The sequence below is a fragment of the Artibeus jamaicensis genome, unplaced genomic scaffold (genome assembly GCF_021234435.1).
Source record: "Artibeus jamaicensis isolate MK-2021 breed Jamaican fruit bat unplaced genomic scaffold, CSHL_Jam_final contig_851, whole genome shotgun sequence".
NCBI classification, from domain to species: domain Eukaryota; kingdom Metazoa; phylum Chordata; class Mammalia; order Chiroptera; family Phyllostomidae; genus Artibeus; species Artibeus jamaicensis.
This window is the reverse complement of record NW_026521986.1, coordinates 9,801,069-9,820,468: the sequence shown is the minus strand read 5'-3', so window position 1 is coordinate 9,820,468 and position 19,400 is coordinate 9,801,069.

Here is a 19,400-nt window from a genome sequence, read left to right as displayed (position 1 = left end):
ACAGGTGAAAGGAAACAAACCAGTGTTTCTGTTCCTCTCTTCCCCTTTAAAAGTAAGTTAAGTCTGTCTTTCTTTCTCTCTTTCTTTCTCTCTCTCTCTCTCTTTCTTAGCAGAAAGTCCTACTTTTCACTAGTCCTGTTCTATTAATACAGTTTTATTTGTGTAACAGATAAGATCTTTGCTTTTTTTTTTTTTTTTTTTAAATACTCTAGAGCAGGGGTGTTGAATGCATTTTCACCAGGGGCCACATCAGCCTCCTAGTTATATTCAATGGCCCTTTACAGTCAAAAGGCCGAATGTAATTTCAGCTCCTTAACAGTTAAGGAGCAGTTACATTTATACAATAATCCTAAAATTATTTTGGCCTTTTGAAGGTAACCATGAGACTCATGTGGCCCCCAGCAAAAAGAGTTTGACACCCCTGCTCTAGAGCAAATCTGGAGGGGATGGGATCCCTTGATTCTCAGGTACAGTAGAGTTTCTGGCACTGGGCTCACAGGAAAACAGAATTTTCTTTGGAATGTGAAAAGACATCTGGGTGCTAGATGTTGGGTGATGAGAACAAAAAGGAGGAGAACAGTATTTTAAATCTTAACTGCATAAGGCTTAAGTAAAAATATGACTGGGCTAAATATGGAGAAATACACATTTAACTGTCTGGTATTACACAGAGGAGGAGTAGCCTTTTCATTGTTAAGGTGAAGTTTGATGAAACTCAGTGGTTTGGCAGCGCTCCAGCCCCTGTTCCCATGTCAGTCAGGGTATTGATTGCATGCTTTCCCCACCCACGGGTAAAGCAGGTTTGTTTTCTGTTTATAAAGTAACATTTTATGCTGCTCTGTAAAGATCAAACCTACCAGACAAATTACAAAATTCCTGAATCTCTGATTCACTTGGTTTTATGTACCTGGAAATTTCTAAAATGTGTCCCAACAGTGCTGTGCTGCTGCTTGCGTTGTGCATTCCACCTAAGAGGTCCTGGGAGTGTAAAAGGGAGATTTTAACTCTCTCACTTCACTTGCAGTTCTCTGGCTTAAATCTGTTAGCAACTCACCAAATGTTTCGGCATTGTTTGGACAAGTTCTATATCTTACTCCTGTTGTTTGGGTGCAAATGGTGGTGAACTGTTTTACTTCCAGGGAGGGATGAGCAGACAGACTACTTTGTACTGCCCTAAAAGCAGGCCACGCTTTGGGCTGGAGGAAAGGGCAGGGCAGTTACTATAATGTCAGCTTCATGTCAGCATGGCCCATTCTCTGTCACATTGTTTTTGAGGTTTGGAATGAAAGGATATTAATATATGAGCTGTTTAATAAATACCATTTTTGTAAAGATAACTTTAGAAGAGGGAATATTAATTTATAAGCATAATTATACTGGCATTACCACTTAGACACAGCATTTAACTGCTTAAACATTTTTACATAATCACAGCAACTCTTTGAGTTAGGAAATAATTATTCCTTTATTAATGGTGAAGGAGATAAGTTCAGATTCAAGTGACCCACCCAGACCCCACAACAGTGCTGCAAAATTGCTAAATGACCTTGAGGGGTGTTGGGAGCCCCACAGAATGACTAGTGGTGAGGTAGGTTATAAATCTCTTGACGCCTGTCAGAGGAAACTTCAGATTCACAAGGTTTAGATTCACGATACCTGAATAGGTGATGTTGGTCACCAGTTGACGCAAAGCATGTAGACAGAGAGGATAGCCCACCAACCAGCATCAAGTGGTTCTCTCCCACGGGAGTGAGCAGTCCTCGTGGCAGTTTACACAGCCACCCGAGATGATGTTCTGCATGCACTAGAAATGATAGCTCCGGTGCAAGAGGTGAGGCAGGTAAGTTCAAGAAGAGGAAATATTTGAGCTGGACCTTGAAGAATGGCTAAAATTTGGAGACAGGAAAAGGACAGGAGTGATGTGGGGGGTGGTAAATAGCTGGGGGTACTTGGGGAACAGCGAGTAAGCCATCATGGATGGAGTACAGGCAGTATTTGGGAGAGGTGGTGCCTTGAACACAAAGCTACAGAGTTTAATTTCAAAAGGATGAAACTCACTGTTCTGTGTATATTAGGTCGGAAACAATATAATGTCCCAGAAGCCAAGTGTGAGAGGTAAGATGAGGAACTATAAAAAGGCAATTTGTAGGTAAAGAGCCAGGGAAATGGAATAAGTATAAGCAAGGAAGGTCAAGTTCACTGGAAACCCAGAAAGAAAAAGATTGATAATGGAATGGTAGGTTGGACAGATTTTTTTAAAATAAATACAGTGTATTTTTACGTAAGCAGAGGAAGGGTCTAAGATTTTAAAATGGAATTGGGTAATTAATGAAAAATTGCAGTGCCAGTTGAAGAGGGAAAATGTTTAGTGTACTGATGGAATAATGAAACTCAAGAGAAATGGGAAGTTGAGAGTGTTTGTGTTAGATGATCCCAATCCATTAAATGGGTAAAACGGGTCACCATCTTTGAGAAAGAAAGGAGGGAGTAGCTTTATCAGGGGCCTTGATGACAGCAGGAAACACTTGCAACAAATGTGGGATGGTTAACATTTTTAGTGGAATTAATCAGCGCATCTTGTAACTTTTCCCCAGACACCCTTAATCAATGAGTGCTTCTTATTTAGTAAAAATAATAAAATAACCACTTGATGGTGACCTGTGCTGTACCATACAGAGGTACTTTACCTGCATGCCTTATGTTTTGCATTAATTCCTGCACATCCGTTGTTATGACTGTAGAAATAGTGAGCTCAGAGCACTTACCCAGGCCTCTGGCTCCAGAGATCATTCCTACCACCACAGTAACAGATTCCAAATATTGTTCTGCCAGCTACTAGCCCGTGGTCACTTTGGAAGCTTTTAAAAATCAGATCCCCGGACCCTTCCTCTGGATCAGGGGTCAGCAAACATTTTCTGTAAAGGGTCAATAGTAAGTATTTTAGACAACAAGCCACACATGGTCTCTGTCAAAATTCTTATTTGTGCCCTGGTTGGTGTAGCTCAGTGGATTGAGCGCGGGCCTGCGAACCAGACAATCGCGGTTTGATCCCAGTCAGGGCACATACTGGGGTTGCAGACAGGTTCCCTGCAGGCCAGTTCCCAGCAGGGGACGCATGAAAGGCAACTATACACTGATGTTTCTCTCCCTCTCTCCTTCCCTTCCCCTCTAAAGATAAATAAATAAAATCTTTAAAAAAAATTCTTATTTGTGTTTTTTATAACCCTTCAAAGATTTAAAAATCATTCTTAGCCTGCCACACATACAAAAATAGACTACAGGCTGGATTGGTACTGTGGGTTGTAGTTTGCCGACTCCTGCTCTAGAGGATCTGATTTTAGTCCATCTGGATTAGGACCTGGAAACAAGAATTTTTATAAGCTCCCCAGGACCTCATCTCTATCCATAATAGAGTAGGGAGCAGACTTGGCAACTGGAAAACAACAAACTAAGCAAAGGGACTTTCTGATGTTGGACATCAGGTGGCAAAGAGATACAGAGAGAGGGGCTGAGAGACTGAAGTCATGAGGACGTGTGGGAGATGGGGGAGGTTGGAGGAAGCCAGATGGTGGTCTAAGGGGAATTTCAGCAACAGAAACCTTGGAGGGGCGTAATTTCTTAGTGATTCACTCTCTGCCTCCTTCATTACACTGTTTGACTTGCAGGCCTGATCTAAGACATTTTAACTTCAAAGGCAGTAGGGATCATCTCTTCAGCTACATTTAGTGATCCTGTGTCAACTCATCTAGCACACTCTTTTCTATTTGGTAATTATGTGTTTCAACTGAATGTTCAATTTGAGACATACTGCGAAGAGCTTGGTTTAAAAGCCTCTGCTGTGCCAAAGGTAATTTTCTTTACGCTTTTCAAGAGAGTAGGGAGAAGGCTAATGAGGACAGATTATATCACTTAACTGAGACAGGCTCTGTATCCTTGTCAACAGATGTTTGAATTTAAGTCCTGCAGACTGTAATTTAAGAGAAATAGAATCGATTATGGTGTCTTCCTTGAAAGCCTGAGGTTGGAGGGGTTGCCACGGTAGTGCTAGCTCCTGCCTTCACCCACAGCATTTGTTGGGGAGTACCTGCTCTGTTCCAGGACCCCTCGGGCTTGGCCAGCTACATTGCTCCTCTAGTCTTCGGGGAAAAAAAGGATGGTTGAGTCTGTCAGTACCTGCCCCAGGATAAACCCAGCAATGCTGGGCCACCTCTTCCCAGCGGCCCTGGCCCTTCCAGAGGTAGCTTTGTCCATGACACTGTGGGGCCAGATGCGTGTTAGAGGCCAGGTCACCCCACTTTCTTCCACCAACGAAGCAATTCCAGGAAGGATTATTGTAATGCTTTTCCCATTTATTAAATCCCAGCAAGAGGTGGCAGTTGGGAGTGAGAGGGGATTGCTTCACACCCCCTTCAGACAAGTGTCAGGAAAGGACTTGAAGGCACAGGTACTGAAAGGCTGTTGGAGGGTGAATGCGCGCTAGCAAGAGGTCCTGCTGCAGCCCTCGGGATTTAGAGTGGAAGGCCTCGACACCCCATTGATGGCTTCTCTGAGCCAGGCTCTCAAGGATTTAGTCAGTGCTTGGATTGAGAATGCCTCACTCCTTCTGTATAAAAGGCTGATGAACCCTCTTTGGTGTGGCTCAGCGGATTAAGTGCCATCCTGCAAACCAAAGGTCACTGGTTTGATTCCCAGTTAGGGCACATGCCTGGGTTGCCGGCCAGGTCCCTAATAGGGGACACATGAGAGGCAACCTCCCATGGATGTTTCTCTCCCTCTCTCCTTCCCTTCCCCTCTCTCTAAAAATAAATCTTTTTTTAAAGGCTAATGACCATTCATCTAAACAAGAGTATTTGAGGCCTATGTGACCTGTATGTGAACAGTGACCATCTCTAATACTGACCAGCTGTTTCTGCCACTGACCAGCTTACATTCTGGGATTATATGGTTTTTGTAAAAGATGCTGTATCACCACTTCAACACACCACCCAACAGTGAGTCAGTGTTGGTGCTCAGCACGGAGTGTGCTGTCCTGAGAGTCCGTGGATCACTGGGGGCCCCCACATGGGCAGCTTCCCCACCCCTCCTGGGCTCTGCAATCCTGCACCTGGCTACCCTCTGCATAGACACGTCCCCTACCTACTCCTATGACTCCCGCTCCAGGCCGCTCCACATGGGGATGCCCTCCCATCCCGCTCACCTGAGATGATTTCACATGAAACCGTTCATGTGACTGGCTGCCCTAACATTAGTTGTTCCATTTACATCTCACTTTCAGTGTTTACCTTAATTCTCGGGGCAAACATAGAGCTCAGTCAGCAATCATTATTATAAAATAAGTGTGCTTTAGAGTTTTGTGCACTTTCCTATAAATATATACTTTAATAAAACATTTCCCAGAAATATCTAATACCATTGTTAAAACAACCCTACCAGAAAGAAGTATAACAATTCCCATTTCCAGGAAATTGCCCCTGTACCTTGGTGGAGGCCTAGGACCCCGTGGCAGCCTGGCCACCCACCGATCAGAGGAGGAACCTGTTCGCTTCCCCCGACTTCGTTCTCTAATGGGTCATCCTTGCAGCACTGGGAAACGCCAGATGGTTAAAAACGGAGGGTTGCTGGGTGTTTTTTTAAAAGATTTTATTTACTTATTTTTAGAGAGAGGAGAAGGGAGGGAGAGAAACATCAATGTGTGGTCGCCTCTCACGCACTTCCTACTTAGGACCTGGCCTGCAACCCAGGCATGTGCCCTGACTGGCAATTGACCCCACGACCTCTCAGTTTTCAGGCCAGTGCTCAATCCACTGAGCCACACAAGCCAGGGCTGTTTTTTGTTTCTTGTTTTTTTTTTAACTTCTCTCTATTAGGCTACTTCAAGAAATGTTTCAGACGTATGCATATCAGTGCATCTGAGTGTGGGCATAACCTTGCCTTGGTCCTTTGCCTTTTTCAAGGCTTTTGTTTGACACATTGTTCCTGTTAGGGGTCAAGGGTAAGGTAGTGCAGGAGCCTCCTCTGCTCTCCAGTATACAATTCTGTCAGTATTAGGTGTTTTAGGTTTGACAATGGTATTGTTATTTTTAAAGAGGATGTGCTAAAATATTTACAGATAAAATGACACAATAACTGTGATTTGTTTCAAATGAAACAAGATAAGCCATAAATTGATAGTTGTTTAAACTGGGTGGTGGATATTAATCTCTATTTTTTATATGCTTGAAATTTTCCATAATGAAAAGTTTTTTTAAAACAGGGATTGCTAATGCAGTTATGCTTGTCTCTACTGCTGCATAGCTAGAGCGCTGAAGCCAATTCGATCGTTTCGGAGGCTGGTGAGGAGCACCAGTCCTTTGCCCCTTTCAGTTCTTTGCCATTCATCTGCCGCATCTCACATTCACTACTCCATTCGCCCTGGATACTCTGCTCAGCTCCCTCCCCACAGCCTGAGCTCAGAGGAGGGAAGGAGGCATTCTCAAAGCAGGACATATTGGGGTCACAAAAGAAGACTTCACTCGGGCAGGAGGAACTTGGAAGAACTTAGAGAAGCGGACCTTGCGGTGAGTTCTGCAAGTGGTGGAGCAGCAGGGGCCACGTGGAGCCGCTGAAGCTGCCTTCCTGACACATGCTAATGAGCTTCACACAGGGATGTAAACACTGCACTTCAAACTAAATTCCGGTGAAGTTTAACAACCTTTGCTTAACCATCTCCCTGGACTGCTTCTGACTGGACACAGATGCCAAAATAAAAGGGGCCTTGCCCACCTCTGACAGCTTTATAATGCCAGTTCTTTAATGCTCTGCGTCTGAGCTACCCAGGCCCCAAGGAGATTATAATGCCAGTTTTTTTAAAGCTGCCGTTTATGCCCAGTCTCCATGCAGGCATCCCCAAAGGAGAAAAGCAAGTGTGTTTTCTGAATACCCAATTTCAAGCTTCTCAGCTCATCTCTGTAATCTTCCCCAGTCTGGTTGGGAAGTGAGCTGTCATCCAGGGGACCCTGGAGAACGGTGCTGGGAGGCAGGAGGACTCATTAGGCTGACACTCGACAGCTGGCTTTGTCACGGTAACTTTAGACTGCTCCTAATCAAGGACCACCGGTCCCTGAGGCAGTTATGATCATTGCCTATTTGTGAAATTAGGTCTTTCTCTGGAGTAAAAAGGCTTTGAGCACACACACCGGAGTCACTCAGTTGGTTACGTGGCTGGAGTTAAGGAGGCCGAGGACAGGGATGGTCCCTGTGTGATGGGTTAACTCCTCTGTTTCCTAAGACCAGCCACTCATCTTGAAAATGCACGCCAGCAGTTCAGAACTGAACTCATTACCCAAGGTGCGGGACTCTCACCCAATGACCCCATCCAAAGCAGCTCCTCCCATCTTGAACAGGGCTGCCAGCCCCTGTAAGGTTGCATTTCTCCCTCTTGCTCATCTTCCATTTCCTGTTGGTCAGCAAGTCTTTTAAGATTTTATTTATCTTTAGAGAGGGGGGAAGTGAAAGAGAAAGAAAGGGAGAGAAACATTGATCTGTTGCCTCTCATACGCGTCCCCACTGGGGACCGAACACTGAACCTAGGCGTGTGTCCCGACCAGGAATCAAAATACTGACCCTTTGCTCTGTAATACAATGCCCAACCAACTGAGCCACACTGGGCAGGGCTGGTCAGCAAGTCTGGCTTTTACTTTTCCTGCCTTCATTCATTGAATCATTCCTTTCCATGAATATTTCCTGAGCACTTTTCTAGGTGCCAGACACAGTGTTGCCTCTGGGGATACACCAGGGTATAGGATCGTCCTACAGGATCCCTGCCTTCAGTTCGCACGTGGTCGCCTGCTTGGGCCTCCCTGAGGCCCTCACCAGTCGGTTCTCTCAAGTACAGCAGTGGTTTCCTCACTGACTTCCTGCCTCAGGGATCAGTTAACAGGTTGTCATTCCCTTGTTAAAATGACAAACCCTCCTTGAATTAGCTCAGGCGACAGTTGAGGTGGTGTAGCTTGTTGACTCGTACAACCAAACTACAGCACTGGCCAGAGCACAGGCGAGTCTCGGGTCACATGGAACTGGGAGTGCGGGCAGTCGGGAAGGCCCACTGAGGCAGGTCTCCGCTTTTCTCGGGGCGTCAGCTTCATTCTTCCCACGGGCCAGTGTCTCCCACTCAGGGCGGAGCGTGGCTGTCCACGGGCTCTCCGAGCTTTACCTCTTTTCTAGCTGGGTTCACAAATCCTGAAGAAATGTTCTGGTTGGGAATGTTTCCTTGGGTTGCCTGACCTAAGAAAGAGGTGGGGCCTGTATGGTAGTGTTACAGGACAGGGGCCTGTCCCTGAGCAGGTCTGCCATGGGCCAGCTGTAGCGTGTGGGTTCTTGACTTCCTGTAGGAAAGATGTCACAGCACGAGTCCGGGAGACCGTGAGGATACATCTATTAAAGCTGCAGACAGTGAAACAAGGACAGGCCTAGCACAGAAGAAGCAACAGGAGAGCCTGGGCTGGGCTGCCTTAGCTCACTGGGAAGTGGGAGAAAAAGGGGTTTGGGGGACACAGTCAGGGGATCAGCCTGGGACAAGCTGCTGCTTCTCACTGCCTTTGAGTTTAGGAGACGCGCCTATGAAGAAAGAAGTGGGAGAAGAAGAAGGGAGTGGCGCGGGCTGCCGCCCAGAGGGGAGGGCACTCTGGGGCTTTCGTCTGGAGATTTTTGCCCTCTCTCCTGCAGAAGGAAGCCTTAGGGGAGGGCTCGGGGGAGGGTTTCCGCAGACTATACCTCAGTAATCCAGAAACACCCTTTTTGGGTCATGGTCTCCTCTGATGGGTCATTGACAGGGCAGGGTCTTTAGTCCTGGCAATGGGTTCTGTTGTCTCCCACCTGGTTTTGTTGCTTTTCTGGGCCTGGAGCTGAAACACACCTGAGGCCCAGATGTTCCCTCCATAGAGGAAATGTTACTCTCAGGGTGAGGTCCTTGTTTTCCCAGTGTGCCCCCTGTCAGGGACCGTGGTCTTCTGCTGTGGTGACCAAATGAACCTGGCTGTAAATTGCTCAGCCATTGTGCTCAGCTGTCTCAGCTTCCCTGTTCCAGTTGCAAAGGAATTTTCCTAGCTTCTCACTGTCCTGTCTTGGTAGGAAGCCTGTAACCCCCAACCCCCATTAATTCCTACCACCTGGTAGTGTGCCTGGTGGTAGTGGCCTTGGTGTTTTGCTTTTTAATGATTTTTTTAAGAGAGAGAGAGAGGAAGAGAGAAACATTGATTTGTTGTTCCACTTATTTATACATTCATTGGTTGGTTCTTGTATAATATGTGCCCTGACTGGGCATTGAACCCACAACCTTGATGTATCAGGATGACTCTAACCAGCTGAGCCACCCGACCAGGGCCAGTGCCCTTGTATTTTTCCATCCCCTCAGAATCTATGCTCCATGGGGTCAGGGACCCTGTGTATATTGCTTACTGCTGTATGCCCTGTGCCTAGAACACTACCTGGTAGGCAGCACTAGATGAATACATGTATTTATTGTATTGGTTCATTCAGTTAGCCAACAACTATCATGTGCCAGACCCAGGCCAGGTACCCAGAAAGAATGGACATGTTTCCTCTGAGAATCCCAACTCAGGCAGCTTCATGGGCCTGCAGTCTGTGTAGCTGCACAGCGCCCTGTGCTCCCAAGGGCCCTACGTTTATGCTGCTGTCACCATTGTTGAAATTCTAAATAGTGTATGAATTAAATGACCCATAATTTTATTTTGCAGTAAACCCCACAAAGTAGGTATCCAACCCTATCCTGAGAGTAACTCCAGAATCCTTAGCACATTCGGATTTGAAAACAGTGCAGGGACGAGCCAGTAGCCCCTGCACACTACTGTTAATAAGTTAACAAGCTGCCTTATATATTTAAAGCTATGTACAGAGTCAGTGATAGCAGAGCACAGAGAGCAGAGCTCAAACACAGAATTCTGGATGATGCCCCGTGGAGGCCCCCAGGTCTGCCTCTTGCTTCAACAGTGTTTAGACAGAACAGACCCAGGGACGCCCTTTCCTCCAGCTCCAAGCACCCTCCAACCTCTAGTCACCATCTGCAGAACCACCTCAGCTGTTCTCAGCCTCCGAGAGCAGCCAGCACCATTTTTTGACCTTACCTCCTTATTGCCGAGCAAACCACGAGTTCCCAAATTCCTCAAAATTATTCCACCGAGGCGGAGGCCACCAGGTCGACCTGCCTCTGCTGGCCTCCTGCACTGACCTTTCTCTGGGCTTCTATCTCGACTGCAACGATGTGGCTCTGGGAGGCTTGGGCCACTTCTGTGAGGGTGTGGAGCGTCACTTAAAGATGCGAAACCAGCGCAGTGGCCACGTTCTCTTCCCAAATGAGTGGGTGGAACTCAGGGCACCAGGGAAGCCGCCATGGTCAAGGAGAAGAACCTGGACCAGGCCCTTTTGCATCTCCGTGCCTGAGTCCTACCTGCACAGACCCTCATCTCTGTGACTTCCTGGAAACCACTTCCTGGACGAGCAGGTGAAACTCATCAAGAGGATGGGAGACCAGCTGACTAAGTTCCACAAGCTGGTCACCCCCAGGCTGGGCGGGGCGAGTAGCTCCTGGAAAGGCTCACCCTCACTTGAGCCTTTGGAGCCCAGAGGCCTTTGAGGGGCCCCTCTGCCTTCCCCTGATGCCTGGCTTCTGCCAGCGCCTCTCCCTGCAACTGCTAGTCAGCCTTTCAACCACCCTGGAGCCCTCTCCCATGCCGCGGATCAAGTGGAAACAATAAAGCTTTTTGCAGCGTGAAAAATACATATATATAAAAATATATACACATACTTTATAATTATATAAATATAATGTAATCATAATTATATAATAATATTAAAATTATAAGATTTTAATGTTAATAATTAATATTTAAATTTTATTTATTGTATTATAAAAGATATAAGTATGATGCTTATGTATAATATTGAAATTATAATTATAAAATATAAATTTATAAGTGTGTGTGTGTAAAATTCCAGGAGCCAGACACCCTTAGAGTTCAGGCCCTATGATTTCCTAGCTCTCTGACCTTGAGCAACTCACATAACATCTCCTAACCTTGATTTCCTCACCACAAATGAAGATGGTAATAGTGTCTACCCCACAGAGTTAGCTTCAGAATTAAAATAATACTTAAAACTCTTAGGTCGGGTTCTCGGTGTTCCGAAAACACGAGTTCAATCTCCCAGCTCCCTTCTCCCTGCTCTGCTTCCCCTGACTTTGGCTCCTTCCACTCCCTGTAGTAGACGCTCCTGGGTGGAAAATCTGGGTCAACTTTTGTGGCTGCTAAATGAGAAGAATATTGAGAAAAACCAAGGAATTATAGCCTTCAGGGAAGCAATAACATTTTACTTAAAAATTGCTTGAGCTGAAGATTTTGTAGATGTTTGCAATTTATATGCAAATAAACTAAAGACTTATATCCCGAGCAGAGACATGGCCCATGGCCAGGGGGGGAAATCTTCAAGAAGCCAAGGGCTTGGAGCAGAGGAGCCTTCATTGCTTCCTTTCTGCTGCCAGTTTAAACGAAAACCATAGATAAACGCAATGCTGCAGTTTTCACTGCCTTAGCCGGACTGTAACGAATTCATCAGCATGTAGTCTTCTCACAGGTAGGTGCATCCCCACCTGTATTTGCTGCATCATCTCCGCTCTGTGATTTTTGTTTCCACATTTGTTGCCTGTTTAACCAGGAATTGATTTGGCATTAACTTGCAAATGCTGGGCCTTCTGTGCTGCGGGAAAAGGAATTTTCATGGTCAAACATCAGCTGATTCCTGGGAAACCCAAATCAGCCAGATCAGAAGAGAAAGCTGAGAACAAACCTGACGGGCATCGCAGACTCTGTGGTCCAAGAGCGGACTCCCAGAACGGAGGGGTGACAGCAGTTTTATTTTGCTCATTCAGTCATTCACCGCACACTTACTAAATACCTACCGTGTACCGGGCACTGTATCGGTTGATGTGGACAAGACCTTTTTCATGCAGTTTGCGATCTAATGGGAGTGTAGAAAAGTACAGGCCAGCCCAATACAGCCTCGGTTTGAGGTAAAGGGGAGGTGAATGGACACCCGGGGAGCCCCTAGGAAGGCCATTCACCCAGTGACCTAGAGATGGAGCCCGGGAATGTCAGGGAAGCTTGAGGTTGTAATTCTTGCCCATGAATTACATAATTTGTCCAACTCTCAGCCCCATGTCTGGCAGGACTCCTCTCTTTGCAAAGTTAACAAGCCAATCTTGAACATATACCCACCTTTGGAGTCCTGGGGACCCTGGGCTGGGGCGGGGGCTGCACCTAAAGCTGCCACAGAGAGGCTCCTTTGCCTCACGTGGAGCTGCTCCACTCATTCGCTTATTCACTCACTCACTCCCTCGCAAATGCTTGCTGACTGCTTCCTCTGTGTCAAGTGCAAGCACTCAAGCCCAAATAGGACAACTACCTCCTCAGAGAGTCTGGCCATGCCTTTGGGTACCGCCTGCCTTTTCTTAACTCCATCCCATTCACAAACATCACCTCATTCAAATCTCACAACATCCCTAAGGAGTAGATAGTATTGTCCCTGTGTTATCAGTGAGTGGCCTGAGATCAGAAAGGTGGAGTAATTTGACACGCGTTGCCCGGCTGGTAAGAGAAAACAGCCAGCTTCAGCTCCAAGTTCAGTGCTACCACCTCTGTCCTTGCTCCCCTGCAGGCAGAGTGAGCTCCAGCTGAGGAGCCTCCCAGACCGCAGCTCTGTGCCATTGATAAATATTTGTGGGGAGTTTTCAACAGTGTGGCTTGTCACCCTCCCTCAGAGGGTGCTCTCCTCCTGCAAGCAGCAAGGCCATGTCCTGCAGGGCCTCCACGGACAGAGGCTACCTGCCTGGGACAGTCAGCTCAGCCCTATGTCCTCTGTTCTGTGAGGCAGTTCCAAAGAGCCCTAGCCCATGTCAGGCAGGGGATGTGGATGAGAGAGGGGCAGCTCTGCTTTGAAGACCCCGAAGGAACCATTCTTGTTACCTTATAACCCTCCCGGTCCCCATGCTGTCTCTCCCCACGAGCCTGAACGTTTTCACAGCCTATTAGAACATCAGGACTCCAGCTGAATCTACTTTCCTTGCTTCTCACGTGTCACCAAAAACAGGTTCATAGTCAGGTCAGCCATCTTCAGCTCAGGAGCAAAGTGGATGCCTGGACTCCCCAGCTCTTCTTTTCTGGTTGGCTTTCCACCCCCTCGGACCCCCACGTCTGACCTTCCAGGCCTTGGCCTGATGGCTGGAGAATGTCCGTAGCAGCTGGAAAGTCCCCAGCCTTGGGTCTGACAGCTCTGGCCTGCCCCAGGGCCAGAGAAGCAGTCCCTGATGTCCCCGGGCTGCTGCACAAGCTTCGCAGGCCACAAGGCCCGGCCACAGCACTTTCTCATTTGATCTTCCCCCACGTCGCACCCCCCTTTTACAGTTGAGGACACTGAAACCCAGGAAGCCTAAGTGACTCACTGAAGTGACTTCTTCAGTGGCTGGGCTGGGAGCAATTGTCCTCTCACTGTGAGGCCGGAGCTCTCCACTCCTGCTCTCACACAGTCAAGCAGGCAAGGCATCACCAGGGTGGACAAAGGGGGGTTAGTAAACTTCACCTGAGCCCAGCTAGTTGCTGAGCCTGCGACGCCCCAGGTGCCTGGGGAGCACTGTGGGTGAGCCTACCAGGCTCCACTGGTCACCCTCAAGTCCCCACCTCGGGCTGACAGCGCCACAGGGGCAGGTCTGCAGAAGGACAGTCCCCCTGCACAAGCACACAATGGGCATCAGAAGAGAAATAATGCAGGTCAGGGAAGCTTAAGGCCAGGAAGACATTTGGAAAACAAGATTCCTCAAGAGGATGCAGGAGAGGATGCAGACATTGGAGCAAAGCAGCCTCAGTCTGTTGGGCAAGATCATCACTGAGGGGGTCTCACCCCCGACTGAGCTCCAGGGAAGACACCCGGCACCAGGCAGCGTCATCAGCAACTGACCCGTCACTGTGTCATGTTCTCAGTTCTGCCGAGTCCCAGTAACTGCGAATTCCTGCTCTGTGAATTTTAGGTGTATCAGCCTCTCAAGCTCTTTCTGCGTTGGTAGAGCCGACTTTGGTCCACCCCACCTCGCGGGCTTCAAAGAGTCACTCGTGAAAGGATGTGGGGCGTAGAAGACAAGCCCTGGGTTCCGGGGAGAGACCGAGAGCTTTGCCTGGGGCCCCATTTCCTCATGTGCAAGATGGGCTCTACCCCTTACTAGCCTGGTAGTCTTGGGCAAATGTGTTAACTTCTCTGGGTTTCGATTTCCTAGTTTGTAAATGGGTGACAATGAAACTCCCTACCTGATAAAGTTGTAAAGATTTTGAAGAAGCTGAAATGTGTGAACCTCAGTGACTGGTACACAAGGGATCGTACTGGCTATGAATGTCCTCAGTTGGGTGATGCAGAGGAAGGACGTGGCCATGGAACCCACGGTTTCGTGTGCCCATTCAGAGGGCGGCGAAGTAGCAATGATCCCTTGATTAATGACTCTTCTGGCGCGGAAGCTTTTCTATAATGAAATCAGCGGTATATGGCTGGTGTTGGGAAGAAACTCATAAATCACACAAAGCAAGGTTGGCATGAGGCATCTGGCTCAGTGGGGAACCTTGGCCCAGCCTCATGCCTGCCGTCCTCCACCCAGAGAGATCCGTCACAGCGTCGCAGCCCCTGCATCGGAGTGGAGGCAGCCTGCTTAGCGGAGGCGTGGCCTGCAGCACACAGCGTCTGCTCTGCGTCAGCTATGCTTTCCAGTCAGGACACCAGGACCCATCTCAGCCACCAAACCAGAGGCTTTCAAATTCCAGTGTGCATCAGAAACTCTGGGGCATTTTTTCATTTGTAAATGCAGAGGGCTGAGCCGAAATTCCAGTTTCTAATTCAACTGGTGTGGGTGGAGCCTAAGAGTGTGCATTTCTACTAAGTTCCCAGGTGATACTGATGCTGCTGGCCTGTGAGAATGCACATGGTACCCAGTGCTGGGCACCCAGGAAATGCTCAATCCACGCCGGCCCTTAGCATCACCAATGCACTGTTGCTCAGAGACCACACATAAGGAGGAAGGGTGGAGCTGTGAAGATACCAAGCTTTTAAAGACAAATAAAAGGAAAAACAAACAAATATAAACTGAATGCTTTCTGCATGCAATGCACTGACTACCAAATGCTTTAACTCTCTCTCTCTCTCTCTCTCTCTCTCTCTCTCTCTCACACACACACACACACACACACACACACACAATCCCAGCTAGAATCTTTTATTTCACTTATTTGGCAAGCCAGCACTTAGTGGGAGTCTTGAGAACCAGGTTCTGTGCTGTGGCTGTGGGAGGCATGAAGCTGGAGCAAACATAGGTGGCGCTAGCAAGGAGCTGAGGTCAGACAGGAAACAGAAAAGAGAAGAAGGACTAGAGAGGACAAGTCCACATCGCTGCCTGCGAAGGAAGGGACTCACCACAGCTGGAGAGGTGTGCTGATTCCTCCTGGAGAGGAACGCTGATGACGAAGAAATAATCGAGAGAGCTGCTTTCACACAGGTGATCAGGGAAGGTTCCCTTATGGAAGCAGCATTTGTCTGAACGAATGGGTAGTATATGGCCCGTGGAGATGACATGGTAGAGGGCAGAAGGAACAACAAAAACACAAACAAGAGAAGGCAGAAAACAACTTCCAGAAGCAGGACGCAGGTCAGTTTGGCTGGACTGTAGGTGAAGAACGGAGGCCGGCCTGGCTGTCTGCTTTGGGTGCCGGGCAGTCCTGACCATGAGCGGCTAACAGGGCTCCTCCGAGCCCATTCCATGTCTCTGTGTAGTGGGCACTCAGCACATCGCAGTGGGCTTGATGGTGTTCACGGTAATGAACTTAAGGGTCTCCATGATGCATGAGGGCATCCCTGAGGACCCCCACTCACTGCCCAGAGCCTGCTCACCTTCCCAGCTTCCATCGAAATGAAGGGAAGGTCTGCAGGGTGCGAGCGCAGGGGGGAATTCACACACACTCATGCCGCTCTGCTGGCCTACCTGCTGCTCCTCCACTTCCTGTGACCTTAACAACCTTAACAACCCCCACACTCCCACTGACATGGAGAACAGGGCCCTGGAGATCAGTGTCATCCCAGGAAGGGCAGCCCTCTTGCCCTCATGAACAGAGAAACCTGGAGCTCTGCAGCTGCCAGAGAGGTCTGCGCGGCCTGTGGGCCACCAGGCTTCAGCAAGCCACTGGCTGGGCTGGGAGCTGCCTCAAACCTGGAGGCCCTGTTAGGGAGGCTCTAAGCAGCCACCCTCTGGTTCTGGACCCAGAAGCAAGAACTCCCGCCAGCCCTGGGTTCCTGTCCAGCTGGAGAAATTTCTCCATCACTGTTCTTCTCAGGCACTGGTTCCGGCTCAGACCTCTGTCTCCTAGATCTGGTCCCCGCAGTCATCTGGCTCCCAGGATAAGTGTAATGAGGAGCATGGGGGTGGCCTTCCTTTCCCTTGGCTTCTCCTTCCCACAGTGAGGTTGCAATGAGGTTGCAGTGAGGTCAAGTGCCCTGCATGCAATCTGGAGCCTGGGCCCATCCTGACTCTGTGCCCTGCATGGCCTCCTTTCCCTCTGGCTCCAGGAGGATGCAGGCTCAGTGCACATCAGAATCACCCAGGCCACTCCTCACACATTTGGAAGTTTGGAGGTAGCAGCTGCCCAGGCACTCAGGTGTTAATGAGCACGTCAAGTGATTCCAACAGGTTATGCACCCTGAGAAACACTTACTTGAAAGACAAGCCTAGTTTCCAAGTAGTTTGAGAGGGTCAGGGATACTTGAGCCAGGGAGGAAGGAGGAAACAAATTCTGGAACACCTCTGGTCATTTGTATTCATTCCCTCTAGACAGAATCACTCAGTTTTCCAGGCCATGTGGCCCCACCCTGGCTCTCGTTCTCCACAAAGAAAACTGGGCCATGGAGGAGTGGTCACTGGCTCAAGAAGCAAAAGGCACGTCTGTCTAGGTTTGAACGACTCCCAGAGCAAGATGACAATTGGTCTATATCACCATGACGTGGTGGGCACTGGAGTGGAAAGCCTGGGCCACTCAGCACCGGCCCTCTGAGCTGCCAGCTGGGCTACTAGGACCATTTGACTTCACCAGTCCTCACCCTGCCCACCCTTCACCCAGCCAGGGGGTCACATAGCCCCCAGGCTATAGGGGGACCCCACCTTGCTGCTCCCCTAGCTTCCGCCTTCCTGTGGCTTCTATCTAGTGGCATTATGGCTGCTGGCTCATTGGTCCATCTCCCCTGCTGGAATGTTAGTTCTAAGGGCAAGGACAGTTTCTGTCTTGTTTACATTTGTGTCATCGCCCCAGCGAAGTGCAGAGTATAGAACAGGCCCTCAGAAAACATTTATTAACAATAGCGATGACACTTGCTTACTAAGCCTTGAGAAAGGGTCGGATGCTTTGCAGTCATTGATAAATCCGTCCACAGAAAACCCCTCTCAGGCTGTGAGTACCCCTTCTTACAGGTGAGGAAACCAAGGCTAAGAGAGGAAATAACTTATTTAAGGCCTTGGAGTTAATAAGTGGCAGAGTGGGATAGATCCATCCCCATTGATGAGGTCTCTGGAGTCCATACTCCTAAGACCCTCTTCCCGAACTCCACAGGGTTGAATTCCACAGCAGAGGACTGTCCTCAGGTGGCTCTGGGCCTCGACCTCCCTGGGCCGCCCTGGCCTGGGAGGGAAGAAGGCCCCTCCCTCTTCTGCCTCGAAGTCTGTGCTAAGTGCCTGGCAGTGAAGACCTCTTCAGAGGAGAGAAGCTGCCTGGATCCCCTCCCTCCTGCAGCAAACTGCCTCAGAGCATCACGGGGAATACACAGAAATACCAAATGTTGAGAACATTGTTGGGAATAAAGCTGAGGACATTACGAAGACCAGCCTTTCCCTTCCAGGTTTCTTTTCCCCTTCACCTGGGGGGAGAAGGCCACACCCCACTTGGTGCTAGAAGACACTCCACAGGCCTACGGGGGCAGATCCCTCAGAGGCATGGTTCTGCTGCCAGGGTTATTTCTCCCGACTGCAAAGGAGGAATCTGAGGGGCTGGGGGAAGAGCCTTTGTGAAAGTCACAGTGGCCCAGGGATGGAGCAAGCCCTCACTGCCGGTCAAATGGGAGGCTGGCCCCATGCAGTGTCTCTCCCGTCCTCCCCACCCCAGGGCGCTCTGGGAGGCTTGCTCTTCAGCTGGGTTACATAGGCCCGTTGTTACTGGCCAGCCCAAGGCTATTTGCTGATTCCTCCAGGAGCTGGCCAAAGGCTAACAGCCTTAGTTTGCAGGGGAAGAAAGGCAGGGTGTGAGGGGGAGAGAAAATGGGCCTTGGAGAGGCAGGTCTGGAGGGCAAGTGCATGCCTCAGAAGCAGCACCAGAGCCCTTCGAGGTGGGAGGGAAAATAGAGGAAAAGTGGACAAATGGCCCAGCCTAGCCAGGTGGGGGCCCAAGACGGCGGTGGGCGGTGGTCTGCGCTCCTCGAGAGGACAGACGGATGCATACATAGGGACTGCTTCAACGCGTCTGGCAGTAAATTGCCACCTTTGCTCAGCTTGACCCAAGCTGGGCTCTGCTGCATGCTTGGAACCATCACCCACCAGCACTTTGCTCGAGACCCCTGCAGCCTGGCGTCCTGAGTGCTGGGGAATCCAGATGAGCAGCCCTGAGACAAGGTGGGGACAGGGACAGAAATGTCTGCATTCAGGAGAGGTTTAACCTTGCACTGGCCTGCCCACTATAGTTCCTAAGTGCACCGAAGTGTTTATTTCTACCTGGGTAGATTCAGCTTCTGATCACAGAAACAGAGGGGCTTTCCATTGGTTTCCATGGATACACTAGGCAGAGCATCTGCTACCCCATCAAACAAAGCTAGGCTGCCGGGACTCTTTCTACAATTACTTTCCTGTTTCTACCCAGGAAGGTGGTCCCACTTGCATTTTACCACCGCCTTCTTGCGTGGTGGAGGCGAAGGGCAGTTCAGCGGGGCCAGGGAAGGAGAGCATCGACAAAGGCGAACATTTGGAGAAGCCCCTTGGTTTCCATTTTGAAGCCCCAAGTAGCGTCCCTCAGCGAGGTCACAGAAGCCTGGGCTCTGGTCACAGCCAGCCTCAGTGGCAGGGCCACCTGCTGGCTTCCCCCAGCATAGCCAGCCTGTCATCCAGGGATCCCTGGGGTGCCATGGGGCACGTAGGTCAAAGAGCAAGCTCTCAGGTGCAGGAGGGGGTTCGACGTGAGCGTGTTCAGTTTCACTTTTACAGAATAGAGGCCCCAACTTCCCTGTGAGGCCAGGAGGGTGGCACTGAAGGGCTTGATTCTGGAGTCGGAAAGGAAGGTGCTGGTGCAGTG